This window comes from Trachypithecus francoisi, unplaced genomic scaffold, assembly GCF_009764315.1.
Source record: "Trachypithecus francoisi isolate TF-2019V2 unplaced genomic scaffold, Tfra_2.0 Lachesis_group0, whole genome shotgun sequence".
NCBI lineage: Eukaryota > Metazoa > Chordata > Mammalia > Primates > Cercopithecidae > Trachypithecus > Trachypithecus francoisi.
Window position 1 is genome coordinate 75,935,974 of NW_022681453.1, and position 20,261 is coordinate 75,956,234.

Genomic DNA, 20,261 nt, shown 5'->3' on the forward strand with positions numbered 1-20,261 from the left:
TTTTCAGTTGAGAAAACAGGAGTGAAGTAATGGCCACAGCCTGCAGTTACCCCTCTGGAGTGGCCTGATTTATAACTGCCTTGGGAGCCTCACGGTATTACATCGCTTGATTTTGTACACACATAATGTCTTAGCCTTCCTATCCCACAATGTGTTAGGTGGTATTAAAGGTTTTCCACTGGGGCATATAAAATCTTGGCTTTTATCCAAGCCAAAATCCAGCCACCCCCTGAGCATTATAATTGAAGTCTAAATAGAACTTGGCATCATCCTAAGGTCTCTCAATCAATCAACTAACATTAAATGCCTGCTAGAGCAAGCACTTACTATGATGGGGAGTGAGAGGAAGGGAGAAAAAAGGACATTAAAAAAGTTCAGAAACACAGAAGACAAAGTCCCAGTTCCAAGCAACGAATGATCTACTTGAGGGGCTAAGACACAGGGGAAATGATGAAATGCCACCAGGCAGGTATGGATAAGGGAGGCTGGACTGGGAAGGCTCTCTGAAATAGGAGCGGCTTTTGATGGGCCTTAGGGATTGAGCTGGTTCATTCACTTGTGAAAATTCACCTGTGAAATGTTTATTGAACACCTACTATATGCAACATACTGGGCTGGTACTGAGGATAAAAAGGGGAGCCAGATAGCCCTGGCCCTTGCCTTTGGGCAGCTTGCCTTTGAGTTGGAAAGACAGGCATCAAACAGCTAATGATATCATTCATCCTTAGTTATAACTGTGAGTGCTCCAAAGAAGAAGGACAGGGTACTGGGAGGGTACTTGATCAAAGTTATATGTCTTAAATTGTCCTAGTGTGCTTAAATTGTCCTTAAAGTGTGCTTCACCAATCAGCTTGATATAAATGCAGAATCTCAGGCCCCTCTCCAGTCCTAGTCAATCAGAATCTGCATTTTTAGCTCAATGCCAGGTGATTCTGTAGTACATTAAATTTTTAGAAACAGTACCAAGATAGAAGTTTGCAAGAGAGCAGAGGACTCCTGGATCACACAAGTGTTAGAATATCTGGATTCGATGAATCAGACACCCCTTTTCCTGGATGATATTTGGACACCTGAATTGTGTGTTAAGGAGTCTGTGTTGCTTGCGTAGATGCTGAAGAGTGGCCAAGGTAAGTTAACATGCCTCTCAACTTTGCATTGTCCATTTGTATCTTATTTTCAGTTATATGTCTACTGGGTCAGGATCCTTTCATGCCCCCAAAGTAGGAGATCTATTCTGTTTGGCATCAGTATTTCCCTGTGCTTCCCTCCCTGCACTCTCAGTGCTGGCTAATGCTTTCCAGATGAGGTGTGAGCTGCTGCTAATTGTACCCGGATCAGTCTTGATTTGTGTTTCAGTCAGCAAGGCACCTCACTAATGGGTCTGAAACTTGGCAGCGGGCCTGGGACCAATGTCAAAGGAAACAGATCCGAAAGGCACACCGAGAATGGCAAGGAGACAGGGAGTCGATAGAGAAAGATTTGCAGGATGAAAGGAGGGGGAGGAATCAAAGGGACAGGAGTGAACAGGAGAGCCTTTGGGGGAAAAGCAACAGAGAAACAGACCTGGGAAAGCCGGAGCTGTGGAGGAAAGGGGAGAGGGACAAACACAGGAAAAGGCGGGGAGGCAAAGGGGAAAGGAGCAATCGCATCTGCATCTCTGAGAGGAGGCAAAAGAGAAGGCAAGATAATCAGGCTGTGTTTTGTGATGTGATCCTGAATGCTGATAATGCCTGTGGTCGCTCACAGAGAAACCCTATGTGGGGAGTGTCAGTCTCATTCCCATCTGCAGGCAGAAATCTGATGCCTCTCGCCTTTTCTCTCTGGCCTCCAGCTTTCCGACAGCTTGGCAGGGAACGCTGAACTCTGACAGCAGCCAGTGAGTGAAGGCTCAAGTTCTAAGCCTGACAGAGTTAAGGGGCTCAGACACACCTTGGCTTTATGAGCTGAGGCCCGAGGCAGGGCCTCTGCTGGCTTGAGCTCCTGGAGCCGGCTTTCCTGGAATCGAGTTGGAAAGAGGCCTTCTTAGGGGAAGCTGAGAACTGAGGCCCAAGGCCTTTCTGAATTGGACACATTCACTGTACTTATTTTTTTTAATCACCTCTGTAAGAGGAGGGGAATCCACTTGCCAATATGAATTCCAAATTGTTTAAGTAGGGGAGAACCCATATATGCATGCAAATTTGTGCAGGCAAGCAGGGAGTGAAAGAAATAGGGAAACAGACTGAGGTTACCAGTGGACAGGCTAAGCATCGCCTAGGACAATAGCAAAGCAGTGGCACTACCTACCCAGGCTCCCAGCAAGAAAACAAATAAGCAAGCTTTGGTTTTGGAGGAAAAATGGACACCTCAACAAATAACATCCATGTTCAAGCAAAAACTTGTACACAAATGTTTATGGTAGCACTATTCATAACAGCCAATGGATGGAAAAAATTCAGATGACCATCAACTGATAAATGGATAAACAAAATGTGGCATACACATATAGTAGAATATTCTTTGGCCATAAAAAGGAATGAAGTTCTAATACAGGCAATGATAGAGATGAATCTTGAGAACATTATTCTAAGTGAAAGAGGCCAAACACAAAATGCCACATATTGTATGATTTTATTCATACGAAGTACTCAGAAATGGCAAATCCCCATAGTGAGAGAACACAGCTCAGTTGTTGGCAGTAGGTCCGGGGAGGGAAGAATGGGGAGTGATTGCTTAACAGGCATGGGGTTTCCCTTTGGAGCAATGAAAAAGTTCTGGAACTAGATAGTGATGGTTGTGTCACATTGTGAATGTACTCGGTGCCCCTGAGTTTTATAGTTTAAAATGGTAAATTTCACGCTCTGTATATTTTACCACAATAAAAACATTTTTAAAAAAAGGATTGAAATAATCATTATTGTGAATATCTGAAAAAAATGTGGTCTATCCTAAACTTGATTTATAATTAAATACTGCTTTTATTTTTATTCATATTCAGAGAGTCATTATAATATTGTAATGTCTCCAACTGTTTTAATATGACCCTGAAGGGGAATGAGAATAAGAAGTTCTGAATAAGAAAGGAAAAAAAGCGATGGAAATGGGGAGGGAAAAGACAAAGAAAGTCAGCTATCTATAGGGTAGGAAATCAGAGTAGGGATGGCCTGCTAAAGAAAGGTGGCCAGATGAAGTGGGAGCAAATAAGCTTATGGTGCTTTGCCTAGGGGAGAAAGAAACTTCAGACACAGAGAAAGAGAATAAGGCAAGTCTCTGAGTAGAGCCAAACAGCACGGAAAGGAAACTTGGATAAACTAAAAGAGATCTTCAAAACAAAACGACAAAAAAAAAAAAAAAGACAAAACAAACAAACAAACAAGAAAACAAACCCCTCCAATTCTTCTTTTATTTCCTGTGAGATGAGTTCTTAAAGCTATGAAATACCATAGATCTAGGGGCTAGGATCTGTGGGTGGGAGGAAGACATTTCCTCTCTGCAGGATGGGGACAATTCTCCACCAGTAACAGGTCTCATTGCCCTGTTGTCTCCAGCCTGGGAAGTGATTAAGCAGAAGACAGAAGAGCCCCAGTCAGGGATATGCAGCGGAAAGAGCTGTGCATTGAGCTGGCGGTTGGGCAAGATCTTTTCTGAAATCCTTTCCAATTCTGTGTTCCTGTGTGTAAATGCTTCAAGCCATGTGCAGGTGCCTGAAAAAAGCGGGGTGTCGGTCAGTGGTTCCGGAGATCAACGCATGAATGTTTACCACATACATGTGCTCTAATTCAAAGGGGATTTGTTGGAATGACATACTGGCCCTTCCCTGTAGAATGGTTGATAGGAAGATTGAGGTTGAGACTGTAACTTTCTGACATTATATCCAGTTGTTTGGAATGTAAGAATTTTTAAAAATGTTTTACATTTGAAAATATACATTAAAAAGATGAAAAAATCACTCATATTCTTATCACTTTTGTGAGTCTATGCATATTTGCCTATGCTTAGAAGACACACACACGCATGTACACACACCTGATCATATGAACATGCTGTTTCTTTCTTTTTTATTTTTTACTTTAATTTCTGGGATACATGTGCAGAACGTGCAGGTTTGTTACATAAGTATACAGGTGCCTTGGTGGTTTGCTGCACCTACCAACCCATCATCTAGGTTTTAAGCCCTGCATGCATTAGGTACTTCTCCTGATGCTCTCCTTCCCCTTGCCTCCCACCCCTTGACAGGCCCAGCTGTGTGATGTTCCCCTCCTTGTGTCCATGTGTTCTCATTGTTCAACTGCCACTTATGAGTGAGAATACACAGTGTTTGGTTTTCTGTCCCTGGGTTAGTTTGCTGAGAATGATGGTTTCCAGCTTCATCCATGTCCCTGCAAAGGACATGAACTCATTCTTTTTTATGCCTGCATAGTATTCCATGGTGCATATGTGCCACATTTTCTTTATCCAGTCTATCATTGATGGGCATTTGGGTTGGTTCCAAGTCTTTGCTATTGTAAATAGTGCTGCAATGAACATACGTGTACATGTGTCTTTATAGTAGCATGATTTATAATCCTTTGGGTATATACTCAGTAATGGGATTGCTGGGTCAAATGGTATTTCTGGTTCTAGAACCTTGAGGAATCGCCAAACTGTCTTCCACAATGGTTGAAGTAATTTACACTCCCACCGACATTAGAAAAGCATTCCTGTTTCTCCACAGCCTCGCCTAGGCTGTTTCATTTGAACAACTTTCTGGTTATTAAATAGTCTTTAACAACGCTATGGCTTTGGTGTGTGTGTGTTTAAGAAATTTACGATAAAAACAAAACAAACAACAAAACTGCCTGTATTTTTTAAGGCTTCAAGGTGATTTCTGTGAAATAAATCAGCTTCTGGGGTCTGGGTTCCTTCTGTGGGCATGTCTGCTAGTGCCTTTGAATCTTCTGAGAAGTCTTCCAAACTGAACCTATGAATGCATTAGATAAATCTTGTTCTTTAACCACATAGAGAGTTGGGGGGTGTCTCACTTCCTATGTGAGGAAGAAATTTGGGAAGACCTGCCAGTAGTTTGTCCCAGGTGGAAGAAAATGGGCCTGGCAGATCTCCTTTCAGGTTCTGTTAAGCAAAGGCCTGGTCTATGAGATGTTGAGAGGAAGAATTCAGAGATGAGGAAGTAGAAGCAGTTTCCTGAATGTTCGGTCAACAGCCACTTACTGGTACATACGGTACAACTCAAGTAGGGGCCAACGCAGCCCCTACCTACAAGGTCACAATTGTAGCCACCAGCATAGAGATGAGGAAGGCTTTGCTCAAGTGGCCTGAGATTTGCAGCATTTGTTTATGTCTTTTGCCCAGAACTGCACAGTTGGTGGTTGAAAGGGCACAACTGTTTTCCCTGTAATTGGGAGCATGGGGGACACAATCTATTCACAGGGTAGGAGGTCAGAACAGCACTGGAACATCACACAAGGTGTTATAGTGGCTTCCAGGCCCTCTAATAATCGGATGAGCATGTGATCTTCCAGTGACCTCTCATCTCAGAATAAATCCCTAAATCCTTACTACGTTCTGCAAGACCCTATGTGACCCACATCCCATGTCTGCTTGTCCCAACCTCTGTGACCTTATCTCCTATGATGCCACCCTCACTCACTATTTCCAGCCACAGGGGTCTCCTTGTGGTACCGCACATACCCAGCACACTCCTGCCTCTGGCATTATTGTTATCTTAGCCTTGGAAGTGCTTCCCCTCAATGTTTGCACAACTCATTCCCTCACTTCATTCCAGTTCTGCTCAAATGTCACATCATTACCACCAAGTCATTCTTAGACCACCCTATCTAAAATAGCATCCTCCCTCCATCATTTAGTTATCTACCTAGCCTCCTCCCTGGCGTGATTAGCAATGATTGCCACTGTTACACATATATATCTTGCTTATCATCTTATTATAAATGTAACACATCTTGTTTATCATCTGTCTATCACACTAGAATATGGATACTCTGAGGGCAAGGACTTTGTCTTGTTCACTTCTGTACCCCTGGCACCTTAACAGTATCTGGCACATAAGATTCAGTGAACGGTGGTTAAATGAGTGAATGGGCATTCTTTCCTTTCCTGCCGGCTGATTAACTTTACCTTTCAGTCTAAAACTTAGAGCCATTTCTCAGATGGTTCTTGGTCTCTTCTTGTGCTTAAGTCTCAAGTTGCCACCATGGTTTCAGGTAGAAACTGTCTTCAAACCACCTGAATCTTAACTCAGAGGACATCAGCGGGATCTGTCTGTACAATTCACCTAGATACAAGTTATCCATTCGGACACAGCCTCCTGCTCAGCTTTCATGAGTCTCCTGACTTAAAAAACCTTCCTCTATCCTTCAGCCCCCATTTCTAACTCTACATCAAGATTCTATGTCCGTGATACAGTCCATGACGTGAGGTGATCTGTTCTCCTGGCACTCAAATTTATTCTGATCTCTGTGGCTACCCCTCAGTTTATTCTTCTGGACCTCCCACATCTCCACCATCCACCTGCCTAGAGCCTAAACCCTGAGAGATCTAATGATTGAGGATAATATCCTTAGAGTGGCCTACCACACATGACTCCATGTTAGTAGAGCTTCTGGGTCACTCTTCTCAGTTTAGAATCTTGTGTAGGCAGAACATTGTCTCAAGATGCCCTAAAAAGTAAAGTCTCAAGATGCTCTAAAAAGTAAAATCGAAGGACAAGTCTTTAAAGCCTGAGTGGTGCTCCTTGGAAGAAAGCCGAGATGCTCTGTAACAATGTTTGGGTTCATTAAGTGGCCAGCTTTTCTGCTCTTCTGATATTGTAAGAACACTGGACAAGGCGGCTGTCGCTTTGGAAAACTTAGAAGCTGACATCATCAGAATTGCTCTTCCTGACTGCTGGGGTCTTTCTGATCCCCTAGGATGGCAGCTTTTCCCACGTCAGGTGGTTGGCTGGGACACTGGCCTCATCTGAAGGAGGACTCTGGGCCCCATGAGGCTGGGAAGCTAAGGCTGGGGAAGAGAGGAGGACAGAAGGGGCAGGATGGCTGTAACTAGTTACAACTGCCTTCCTACAGACATGTCTAAGCTTGGCTGCCACTCAAGTCTGTTCAGTCAAGGAGCATACATGTTGACTGAGTGACTCTCCCTTCCCTTTCTCACTGCAATACACTGGGGGATTTTTTTAAAGCTATAATGAATTTTGCTATATCTCCCATGTCAGAATTATTACCTATGAGGACAAACAATAACAATGACATGATGGAGACAGGCAGCACCTAGCTGTCCAGCAGAAGACACGATGCTATGATATGCAGAGGTGAAAAAATTAAAATATTCATGCACACATGTCATTAAAGCATTTTAGCATTCTCGTTTCACATACACCTCACCTGTGGCACTTTGGGCATGTTCATTTGCCTACTGCAGACAATTAGCTGGGGTCTATAGCAAAATAAGGCCAAGTACTCTTGCCTAGTGACACAACTGGGAGGGAAAAGGACTTGAATCCAGATTCTTACTGCCACACACCTCCCTCTCCCAACAAATGATCATTGATACCTGATCATTTGCTAACTTGCAATCATATAAGAAAAAAAAATGTTGATTGACATTCAGTATAATGTATAATTAGAAGATATCAAAGAACTTCTCTCCTATCACAAGATCTTTCTAAGTATAAAACAAAAGTATATAAGTATAATACAAAACATAAGTATAAAACAAAACCTAGAAATCAGAAATGAAAAGATGAATAAATTTGACTAAATATAAAAGAAACATCTCTGCAAGGTAGAAATTCTTGGTGGCCTGTAATCTCAGCAGTTTGTGAGGTTGAGGCAGGAGGATAGCTTGAGCCCAGGAGTTCGAGACTAGCCTGGGCAACGTAGGATGACCCTATCTCTTAAAAAAAAAAAAAAAAAAAAAAAAAGGAAGAAAAAAGAATAGCTAGATGTGGTGTCATGTGCCTGTAGTCCCAGTTACACTATGAAATGTGTGAAATATAAACAGCCTCATTCACAAAAAAATAAAATAATTAAAAATATATTGACAAACCATTTTTCACCTATTAAACTGGCAAAGTCAAAAAAACTTGATAAACTGTGTTGGCGAAGGCTTAGGGAAATAGGTGTAAGGGGGACTGTAAAAGAGCATGTGTTAAGAAAGAAAATGTAGCAAAATTTGTTATAATTACAAATGAACAAAGAATTTGGCTCTTTTCTAGGGATTTATCTTAAAATACACTCTCATCTGTTAAATGATGCATGAATGATGAAATTCATTGCAGTGTTATTTTAAATAATAAAAGACTGGCAACAACTTAAGTGTCCATCGATAGGTGATTAGTTAAATTATGATACATTTATACAAGAAAACATTTTTCAGCTTAAAACAGAATGAGAATGCTTTTTATGTACTGACAGAAAGATTTTAAAAATACATGAAGTGAAAAAAAGCAAAGTACAAAATAGTGCATAGAGAATGTCATCTTTTGTAGGACAAAGTGGGGAAATAGTGGTATGGATTTACTTGTATATATAAAATAGCTCTGCAAGGATACACAAAAAACTAGCAATGTTGGTTGTCTTGAGCAAAAGAACAAGGTGGCTGAGAGACAGATGTGAAGGAGGTATTTTTACCTATTTCCTTTCAAACTTTCTAAGTTTTAAATAGATCAATGTATTACTTCAAAAAAAAAAGGCAACTTATTTTTGTCTTTGAGAAGTATCAATTAATCTAATCATCAACCTCAAAAACTAAAATATTGGATAAAGACCTCAATGAATGCAGCAAATAAGCTTTAACAAATTTTAAATTCTCAATTCATGGTTGAATAAGGAAGAGAGAGATGGAGTATGAGAAAGTGGGAGCATTAGATACCATCCAGGAGACTAGAGAGGGATGATGGGCAGAAGATAAACAGGGCAAGAGGGACAGACACAGAGGGAGAGAGTCACAGAAAACCAGGGAGACAGGCAGAGACAAGAGTTGCTGAAGCAGGTGCTACTGTTGGGTTAAAATGCTGCTACTGCACTCTGGCATTCAACTCAGGGTGTGCTTCAGACCAGACTGTCCCTTGTTACTACTGCTCTTGGAGATTGAGTTTATTTTTCCACGGATTTCTTGGGGTTTCTCTGTGTATAAGGAATTGACAAGGGTTTGAGAAATTTACTTAGGAAACATGGAGGTCCTCTGACCCCACCAGCGAAAATAAACAAGCGTAAAGTGGTACTTACAGGAGAATAAAATAGCTGTGGCTCTAGGATTTGGCAGATTATATCAGTAATATGAATTGTGAATATTCAGTGGGTTAATGGGATTTGCCCACACATGCATATGTCATAAGGTGTGAGGATGTACTGAGATAAATTCCACAGAATTTACCCCAGTGTATTTTGCTTCCTTGTTAATACTCATAATTATTTTGTTTCCATAACACTTTAAACAAAAACTGCACTATAATGGGTTGCTTATCTTCTTGCATTCAGTTGATTGTATACTTTTTGAGGGTAGTGGGTTATATCTTCTTCATCTTTGCATTCCCAAATCTAGCACAGTTCCTGGCACAGTAAAGGTAATTATTGTTAAATTTAACTGAATTCAGATTCCTATCAGAGGGTTACGCTTAACTACATGCAACAAAGACCAAGCAACAGTAGCTTAAACAAGATATGTATCATGTAATAAAAAGTAGAGATAACAGTTCAGAGGTGTGCAATGTTTGCTGGGACCCATCAAGGATCTAGACTGCTTTCATATTTTGGCTTGCCAGGCTAGCATTCAATGTCCCTTCTCATGCTCCAAAGATGGCGGCTACTCTGGCCACACTCCAATCAGGAAGAGAAGTTAAGAGCAAAGGGCAAAGGCCAAAGCTCAGTGGATTTTCTATAATAAATCCTGTCTCAGGGAATTGTGCTTACCTCTCATTGGCCAGAAGTGGATCATGTGACCTCTCTACCGTGCAAAGGCATCTGGGAAGCTGATGTTTTAACTGGGTGCATTGCTGCAGCCCATAATAAAATTGAGGATGTCTTAGGAGATGGGGATAATGAAATAATGAATAGCAGTATCAGTCGCAAGTGTGTAAAGGCAAAAACCACAAACACATTTTCAACTCGAAACTTCTCTCTCATTTGCCGTATTTTTCCTGTTGTATTTTAGATTCTTGATGATAATATTCCATTCTCTTGGAAATCCCAGCAGATTCAATTTAGCTATAGACCATCAGAGGCCATGGATTACTTTATTCCTACTGCCCCCGCATCCTCTCCCCTGAGTCCCTGAAGTTCCTGGCATATTCAAAGACTCTAAAGTAATATAAGTACCTGGTCCCATACACTTCCTATACTCCATATGCTGTCTTCAGGGTTGAGGACTGGGATATTCCCCAGGGTCAGAGTTGGATGCAAATTCCTCCTCACTCTGTTGCTCTTCTGCAATTCTAGCCCCCTCTCCCCGCAAAGCAGCAATCCTCTGTGGATCATATCATGGGATTGTCTTCATTAGTGGATTTCTTAGAAACATCTGGCAGCAGAGCCGGGCCTGTTCCAATTCTCTGAGTCCTCCCAGACCACAGGCATTCTCCTGAATGATCAAGTGATCTTTCCCCTGAGCCTGTGGAGGAAATTTGTTCTGGTCTCCTGTGCTTCTCCCTGAACAGGAGAAGGTTGTTTATTCCACATAATTAATGGACAGAGAAACTGGGCCTAATTTATTTTACTCATAGGAATGTAAGTCTGTTCTTTCAAGAGAGGAATGTGTGTCTTTGCCTCACCCAAGCAGTCTCACAGTTTTCCCATAAAGGGTAGATACACTTGGGCCACTTGGGCCAAAGATGAGGGGAAGGAGCAATTCTCAAACAATCTCAAAGAGAGACAATACAGTTTTAAAGAAATAATGTTTCTGTTTTGGTCATATCATCTTAAGCACTTTGTGTAATCATTTAAAATGATTACTGAAAGGCATTTAACGAGGATTTTTTGATTAGACCTTTGTGCTAGACTGGATTTCTGCATCCTTCCAGAATTTGCTAACTTTTCAGGAAGAAGAATTAGAAGTTTAATGTCCTTTAATTTATCTCGAATCAAGAATACTGAATTTTAATCGCATATTCTAAGCTAAGGATGGCACATTTCAAATGCCTGCCTGCTGTATACAGAGCAGTGTGCTCAGGACAGAGATAAATTACAAAGGCCATGGTTCTGAGACCCTGTCAAACTGCATTTGCAAAACTCTTTGCAGATGGATTCTACAAATTCTTTAGAGTACATTGGCAAAACCTACATTCTTCTCAGCAGAGGCCATTAATTAATTAATTTCATATCCCATTATAGTTATGTGTCTGTGTGGTGGTAAAAGCAGACAGTGGGATGGGAAAAGCATGAGTTTCAGACTCAGGCCTGTGTCTGAATGCCAGCTGTTATTTCATACTAAATATGTATTTCATACATAGCCTCTCTTTGCCTTGGTTTCTTCATTTGTAATCCTGTCATGGGGGATTGTTGTTACTGAATGTAAAGTTCTTGACTCATGGCATGGTGCTTCGTAAATGGTAGTTATAATCAATATACAAAGTATTTTCCAGTGTTTAACTTCTTCTGAAACCTGGTAAACTCAAATCAAGGTGGCCATTGGCTTCAGCATCACCTCCCCGGATGTGAATACTATTGTCACTGACTTACTGTGGTGCCTTTCCTACTCTCTCATTTCCCATTTATTTTATTTTATTTTTTTTGAGACGGAGTCTCACTCTTTGGCCCAGGCTAGCAGCTTCTTACCTTGCCTTCTTCACCTTGTGTATTTTTTAAAATTCTAAAGTGAGAAACAACTTCTTTTCCCTTACTGTTTTGACCTTATTTTCTTCTCATTGTCCAATGCAAATCTGAAGTGTTCACATTTGTCCCAACATGTTGTGGGTATCTCATAAATATTAATGATAATATAGTAACATTAATAATTATGTATTGAGCACCTCCTTTACTGTGTACCTGCCATTATTTTAAATGCTTCGAATACTTCAATGAACAAAGACAAAACTCCCCACCATCCTGATGATGAATGTATTCATATTTGGGGATCCCTAATATCAGTAGTGCTTAAGAATTTGGTCTACATAAACCTTAACATGTTTTTCAAACATTACTAAACACGAGGTCAAAAGACATGAATAAACTCTTCAAATAGGGGAAACACAGAAAATTACTCAACACATAGAAAACAGATCAGCCCAATAATAATGAAAGAAATGAAAATATAAACAACCTTATAGAAGCTAGTGAAAAAATATTTTATTATTAAGTTATCAAAAATAAATAAATACATAAATAAAAGGTTGGGTGTTGTGGCTCATGCCTATAATCTCAGCACTTTGGGAGGCCAAGGTGGGAGGATGGCTTGAGCCCAGGAGCTCAAGACTGGCCTGGGCAACATAGTGAGACTGTGTCTCCAAAAAAAAAAGTTACTCGAATGTGGTGGTGCACACCTGTAGTCTCAGCTAAACAGGAGGGTGAGATGGGAGGGTCCCTTGAGCCCAGGAGGTTGAGGCTGCAGTGAGCAGTGATTGTATTATAGCACTCCAGCCTGGGTGATAGAGTGAGACTCTGTCTCAAAAAAATAGAAGAAAAAAAAAAAAAAGAGGAGACTGCACTTCTTGATACACAGAATGTATATATATACACAAAATAATGTTAGTTAAAACAAAAGAGTGAAAAATATTATGCATGAGCTGACACACATACTTGTATTTGATAATTTTTTGGTGACCTATAAAATGGATTTTAAAAACTCAGTAGCCACACTTACAATCTGCAATCTGATTTCCTTGGAAAATATAATCTCCATTTTTACCTCCTCCTTTGCCAGTTATTTGCACTAGTATATCAAAAAGACATTCTTTTTAGGTGCTGTACCCAAGCCTACTTCATCAACACAGATTCTCATGAACTGTAGAGCAGCAGGGTTAGAAAGGACCCAGACAACAGACAAGCCATACTTTCATTTTACAGAGGCAGGAATCGATGTCCATAAAGGGGGAGGGTCTTGCCTAAGGTCTCTCTGCTAGTTAATGGCAAGGATAGTATAAAACATAAGTTTCAGTCTTCTTCAGTACTTAACACAGTCACTGGTACTTAGTAGGAATTTGAGAATATTTGTGAAAAGAATGACTGACTTTCATAATAGAAGACTGACATGGAAGAATGCTCACATACTGAGAGTCTTGCTTCTGGGCACCCAGTTGAGAGTCAGCATCTGAATATGAAAGATTTGGACTCACAGAGCAGAACCAAAACAGAAAACAAAGCAAAAACCAAAACTGAAAAACAAAAAACAAACAAAAAACAAGGAAAGGAAACCTAAAGCCATGGTCTGGCTTGTAGAAGGCTACTATTTGACTTAAAATACTTGGAACAGTTGTAATTTTCATGGGTGTGTCTGCCCCTCTACAGATCTAGGTTCTGGGCAGTTAAAAGCTATGGGTTTCTTCTGGTTTATTTTAGGCAGCCTGCTGTGGCATCTTCCTATTGTGGTTGAGGACATTGTGTAGATGGGCAAATACTTGGACTTCTATTTGGATTAATGCCCATTATTTTATTTCAAAAGGAAGAAGAGCTGACATAAGCAGTTCATGGAGAGTCCTGGTGGGAGAAGGTGATATCAGTCTTACTGCAGAACTAGGGTAATATGAAGGAAACCAACATGGAAAACTGTGTCTCCTTCCTTGTGTTGTTTTGGAGGCAGCCCAGGCTAGGAGGACGAATCTACTTTCTAACTTGTGGAGAGATCATGGGGAAGTCACCCTGGTCTCAGTTTCTTCAAGGGTAAATTACAATCCTGATTAAGAAGTTCAGAGAGACGGTAACAGACATGAAAGAATTTTGAAGAATATATTATGTTATATTAACTTATGGTGGTATATGAACTCAGCACAGAAAATAATTTTTTAAAAAGCTGTGTTGTGTTGTTACTTCTTATAAATGATGGCTAAGAAAAGAGAACGAGCAGAGGAGGCCATGCTTATAAGGAAGGAAGGAAATACCTGAACGATGGGTTTTTACATCATGGAACAATGGTTAAAAAAATCTTTGGCTACAGTTTCCTCTTGTACACTCATCTACCTACCAGTCGCTACTAAACATTAAAAATTAAAGCATGGTAAAGAGGTCTACAAAACAAACAAACAGACAAACCACCACCACCACAAAAACTAGGCAATAATAGACCTTTGTCAAAGTTTATCCTCCTTTTCTGCATCCTTTTCTATCAGCGTACAGCCCGTCATAGAACCCCGGCAAATGTTAAATAGCTGTGGCTGAACAGAAAAAACAACAGTTTTAGAATTAAGAGTTGGGTATGGGCCTGAGTTCCTATCAGCCTATAGCCCGTCATAGAACCCCGGCAAATATTAAATAGCTGTGGTTGAACAGAAAAAAACAACAGTTTTAGAATTAAGAGTTGTATATGGGCCTGAGTTCCTGCACACATTGGCTGTGTAACCTGGAGAAGTTTTTTTTTGTTTTTTGTTTGTTTGTTTGTTGTTTTGAGATTGAGTTTCGCTGTGTAAGTTTTAAAAGTCTTTCTTATCCCAGATTTCCTCATCTGTGGCAAAAGAACAGCCTACTATCCGGGCAGTGTCCAAATGAAATAATGTTTGTCAAAACCCTTTACAAACTGTAACGTGCATTAGAAATGCCTATGTTGTTATTCCATCTTTTTGCCTCAGTTTCTTCATTTGTAAAACAGAGCCAGTGACACCCATGTCACTAGTATATTTTGGCCCCACATGAAGCCCTCTGCAAGTAACTGAGTCTCACATTATACCTCACCCTAGATCTACGGCCCCTTATTTCTCTACCATGTAATGGAATATTTATTTCCAGCCTGACATTTTTGTTTTCTATTCTCTTGTTAGATATTACCCTCAGAGAGCTTCCAATTTACTTGATAAGTGAAGACCTTCCCATGATTTACCTTCCCACTTCTCTCTTTTTACAAAGGGCTGCCACTGTAGAGAGCTGGGACCCACATTTGACAAGAGCCCCTTGGTTCTCTCCACCAAGAGGATTTAGGCATTCACCCTTCTTCAGACACTCCTGCCATGCTGACTACAGGGAGATCCCGGAGAGGTGAAAAAGCAGAGTGGACTGTGACAGCCTGAAGAACATTAAAAAGGAGCTTGCAGACGGTGCCACTAAATGCCTGAGGCACTGAGCGAGAGGGGGGACCCCGTCCACTGAGCTGGCCGTCTTCTGTCTTCTCTCAAAACAGATAGCTCTTTCCATTCACGTCCACATGCGTCTATTCTCTGCCTCTTGAGTGGGCCTGAAACTGGAAAACATCTGCACTAGTTTCGTTTGGGTGTGATTTATAAGGACTCCCTGCGGTCCCCTCTCTCCCTACTCCTCCTCTTCACCTCTGGGGCTTCGGGTTTGGTTTTTTTTTTTTTTGGTTTTAAACAGGCTTGTGTTTCTTGAGACTGGGTCACCTTGATTTATTATGCCCTGGACTCATTAACAAAAGACTCTGGGACAGGTCATTTATTTTCTGAGTGGTGATTTCCTGTCCTACCCCAGCCTGGCTCAGCAGGGGCCCAGTGGAGCACAGACTTATATTAGCTGTACTGTCACCATGGGAGAACAGAATTGAGCAAGAAAAGTTCAGAGGGCAAAAAACGTCTCTTAAGAGCTTTTCTCCTTACTCTAACGATTTCCTTCAGAGTCCCTTTTTGGTGGCTTTCTGTCTCTTTTTTTTTTCCCCCTTACCCCAGCAAATGGGATAAAGTTTAACAAGTTGCAAAGCTGCCTTCTTAAAGGAATAAACACTGGCCTTTCTTCTCTATTTCATGTTTGAGTGATCCAACATTTATATGCAAAAATAAAAGACAGGGAGGATACTAGTGGGTGCCCCAAGCTGAGGATGAATTGGATGAATCAGATGAATTAAACAGTCCAAATTTTTATCAGGCCCTTGTTACAATAACATATTCATGTTTAGGCACTGAAATCTGATGTGTTAATTTTTAGAGAGACCAGAAGACAAAAATAAAATTACTCCAGATTTTCAAATAGGATCTTGGGAGGAAGATGAAAGAAACTGACATTATTTAGCCTAAAGTTCAGAGGCTGAAGAATGATTTATTAACTGTTTCCAGGTCTCTGGAAGGTAGTCACATATAGGAATGAAGGTGACCAGCTGTTTTCTGACTGCACTAAGGATAGAACAAAAGGAAGTGGAATCAGATTGTAGTAAAATGGCAGAATAAGTGTCATAAAAGTGAATATCCACGGCTAAAGTCTATTGAGGAAGATGTGATATATCTTTAAAGCTGTAAGCTTGTTAGCCCCATTTTATAGGTTAATGAATGGAGGTTCAGAGAGGTTAAAAAAACTTGACCAATGTCAATCACTGAGGAAGTGACAGAACCAGGTCTAGTTGACTCGACAGCGTATGACAAGGCTGACTTACACGGCAAAGAAATTAACAAGAAATACAGAAAATAGTCATTTTATGAAGTGCTATTAGTCTAGATCGGCTCATGTGCAGCGCACAGGGGATTCAATTCTGTGGACTTAAGGTCTTGGGATTCTGGGCTATACCTGCCCCTGTGTTGGGAGGGCAGTACCTTCCATTCACCCTCAGCCCAACAGAGGCAGAGAGGGCAGACCAGCACGGTGGTTTCCCTCAAACAGTCTGAAGATTTCTGGCTCTGTTTGTGCTGGTCATGTCTGTTGCTTGTCATGGGCTGCACTCCCAGACGAAGGCTCTGGTCTCAGGAAGGCCATGAGCATGATGGGTTGTGAGTGTCTGGGGCACAGGAAAGACATCCCTCCTATGCACAGTGCATGGTCTCCCAAAGGTTCATCCCTCATGGGAAGGCCAGTTAGTTAAGGCGATTCCAGAGTTTGTTCCACGGTGAGGATTGGAATCTACGCAGAGCCACCAAAGTGGCTAGACTTCTTCTGAGGAGCATGCAGAGGTGGGAGGAGCAAATCCCAGCTGTATTATTGTCTATGCATATGGGTCAGTTTGGGAATGGCCGTGATGAAGGAGCAAGGCTATACGAAACTAGGACTGATTGACCAAATGGGAAGGATGACTGACATGTGCAGCGTACTTACTCTGCCAGGCACTATTCAAAGGTTGGTGAACTATATTTTGTCATTCAGTCTTTGTAGCAACCCTATAAAGTCGGTAGTACTGTTACCAGAAAGGGGTTGCAATCCAGACCCCAAGAGAGGGTACTTGGATCTCGCTCAAGAAAGAATTCAGGGCGAGTACATACAGTAAAGTGAAAGCAAGTTTATTAGGAAAGTAAAGGAATAAAAGAATGGCTACTCCATAGACAGAGCAGACTGAAGGCGGCTGGTTGCCCATTTTTATAGTTATTTCTTGATTATATGCTAAACAAGGGATGGATTATTCATACCTCCCCATTTGAGACCACACAGGGTAACTTCCTGATGACGCCCTGGCATTTGTAAACTCATGGCTCTGGTGAGAGCATAGCAGTGAGGATGACCACAGGTCACTCTCATCACCATCTTGGTTTTGGTAGGTTTTGGCAAGCTTTAATGCAAGCTGTTTTATCAGCAAGATCTTTATGACCCGTATCTTGTGCCGACCTCCTATCTCATCCTGTGCCATGGAATGCCCTAACTGTCTGGGAATGCAGCCCAGTAGGTCTCAGCCTTATTTTACCCAGCTCCTGTTCAAGATGGAGTTTCTCTGGTTCAAATGCCTCTGGCAGGACTGTGGTTAGGTCATTTACAATGAGGAAAAGAAGCGCAGAGAGGCCAGTAACTTGTTTGAGCCCAGCAGCTAGGAAGAGTTGGAGCTTGAGTCCAGGTCCAGAGAGAGTCGGACCCCAGTGGCTGTATTCTTAATTACCTCAGTTTAGGATGAGGTGCTTAAGTTCCTCCCTCTCCCCAACCCCTGGAGAACAATGACATAGCTTCTTGCTGCCTAGTTGATAAGAACTACTAACAATTGTAAACATTGTCCTAATTTACGGATTTATATTCACTCTTTCTCTGCCTCTTTCTTTACCATAAAATAGGCTGGAGGAGAGAGAACAAAGAGTAAACATTTGTATGCTCCCCAAGTCAGGCCCTTGGGTATTCAGAGTCTGTAATTGCTCAGTTAATTAAATTCTGTAATTGCTCAGTTAACTGTTTGCAAGGTGTGGGAGGCTGGCGGAGGAGGAGGGCAGGTTTTCCAACAGTAAATCCTACAGGGAGGGGCAAGAGAAGAGCACCAGCATCTGCTACCTGCAGACCTTGAACTAAATGTTTTCCCATTAGTTACCTCATTTTCATCCTCTTAACCATCCTTTGAGGTGGGTGTTATCAGCACAACTGTACAAATGAGAAAGGTTGTATAACTTGCCTGAGGTCAGAGTCCCTGTGAACAGAGTACCTGGGATCTGAACCCCAGAATGTTGCCCTCCAGAGCTGTGCCCAATACACTGTACAGTATCCACTTCTATGGATAAGACAACGTTGACAGAGCACTCAACAGGCTTAGCCAGGAACACAACCCAGATCACGCAGGTGAGATGGCCCTGGCCACACCCTCCATCTCAGGCTCAGCTCAACCCTTCCTCCCTCCTGGGAGCATGTCAGCCTTCAGTGTGGGGAGCAGCAAACTGGACAAACAAGAAGCTATTTTCTGGGCTGTGCTCAGCCAGCGGCCTGGGGCATGACAGGATGGTTAATGCAAAGCTTGGCAAGCCTTCCTGTCTTAATTTAGGCCTCCTCCCAGGAGGGAATCCAGAGGCGGGAACATGAGAAAGGGAAAGGAAAAATAATAAGAGATAAGTGAGAAAAGAGAATATTTATAGGGCTTGGAACATCTAATGGAAACCAGCTGCCTTATTGGGGATGGGGGCCTCTGGTTTTCCCTGCAGGGGATTATTAGGTCTTCTCTTGTACATACCTGTGTGTGGAGGGGGGTCTGGGCAGAGAGAGAGAGCAACAGCAGGGACCAGCCTGGAGGCAGGGTGGAGGGCTGTGCTTACTGTACATTGGCCACCAGAAAGTGGCTATTCCCCTCCTGGCCTCACTCCACCCCCACCTCCTGCCTTCATTTTCAACTGGAGCTGATTCAAACCTGCTGCTCTTGGAAGGAGGCCATAAGTGCAGGCTCCAACAGAAAGATGATACGCGAGGGGATATGAGTGCGAGAGACTGGGGCAATCAGAAAGAATGAGAAAATGAGACGAGGGAATGGAAAAGGTGAATAAACAGGGAATGATGAGGGAGGGAGAGAGATTGAAAGATTAAAATGTTGGCCCCGAGTGGAGAGCTTGGAAAGAAGGGAGTGAAGTCTGGAGTTGGAGCAAATTCAGAGCTGATCCTTCTGGGCCCTGTTCTCTCTCCCACAGACTCAGACGGTTGCAATAAAGATGTGTCTGTTTGAGATTTTCCAGGTCCCTTTCCCATAAATCTGTATTTCCTTCTTTCTCAAGGTCTTTGGACCAAAAGCCTCATCCAAGAATTGTGTAAAGAACACTTAAAGGTGGAGGAGGTATCATAAATGGGAAAAGTGTGATAATTTAGGGCTGGAATCTGGGGCACACATTTAGAAAGACAGCAGCCAAAAGCAAAGGCACTTTCCAGAGGCCAATTTGTCCTGAGGCTTAAGCTCTGGGTCTTTCTATTTCTAGCTCTCTCTTAGGCTCTTGGTGAGTTGGAGAGGATATGTTCATGAATTATGGAGTAAAGTTCTGTGTTTAGTTGATACGAATGCAATGATATGTTAGGCCAAATAAAGCACGAGAGAGCATTTAAAGAGTAAGGATGATTTGCCCGTCTTTTAACACAATGAGCAAGCATGTTAGGCGAACCGAGCCGAGAGATGTGAATCCACTCTTCCCTTGGTTTCTTTGGTCTTGATTCTCAGATAGATCTCATAATATCGGTGAATCTATGTTTAAGGAAACAAGTACTTTTTAAAATAAAAAGTTGTCCTTTAAATAAAAGTTCACTACTTTGTCTCCTACCCAACTGAAGGAAAACACACAAGTTACATTGCTTTTGTTGAAAAATGGTGTAGGGAAAGAAAAATAATTTTTTCTTCAACTTTCAGAAGTTCTTAGATGGGAACCCTATCTAGACCCCTATAACATAAGACAGATTAACAAGAGAAAAACAAACAGAAGTTTATTAATATGCATTATTTTATATATACATGGAGATACCCACGGAGTAGTTCTCAAAAAGGTGGCTTTGAATTCCAGCTTATATAATATCTTCAACAAAGAACAGTAAATTTTTAAGGAA

The 20,261-nt window shown here is 41.6% G+C and overlaps 1 protein-coding gene across 2 annotated transcripts in view; it reads right to left on the reverse strand.

The window, feature by feature from the left end:
* Positions 1 to 20,261, reverse strand: part of BOC (BOC cell adhesion associated, oncogene regulated) — a 247,391-nt gene that overhangs the window by 120,222 nt on the left and 106,908 nt on the right. The gene's annotated exons all lie outside the window — the stretch shown is intronic.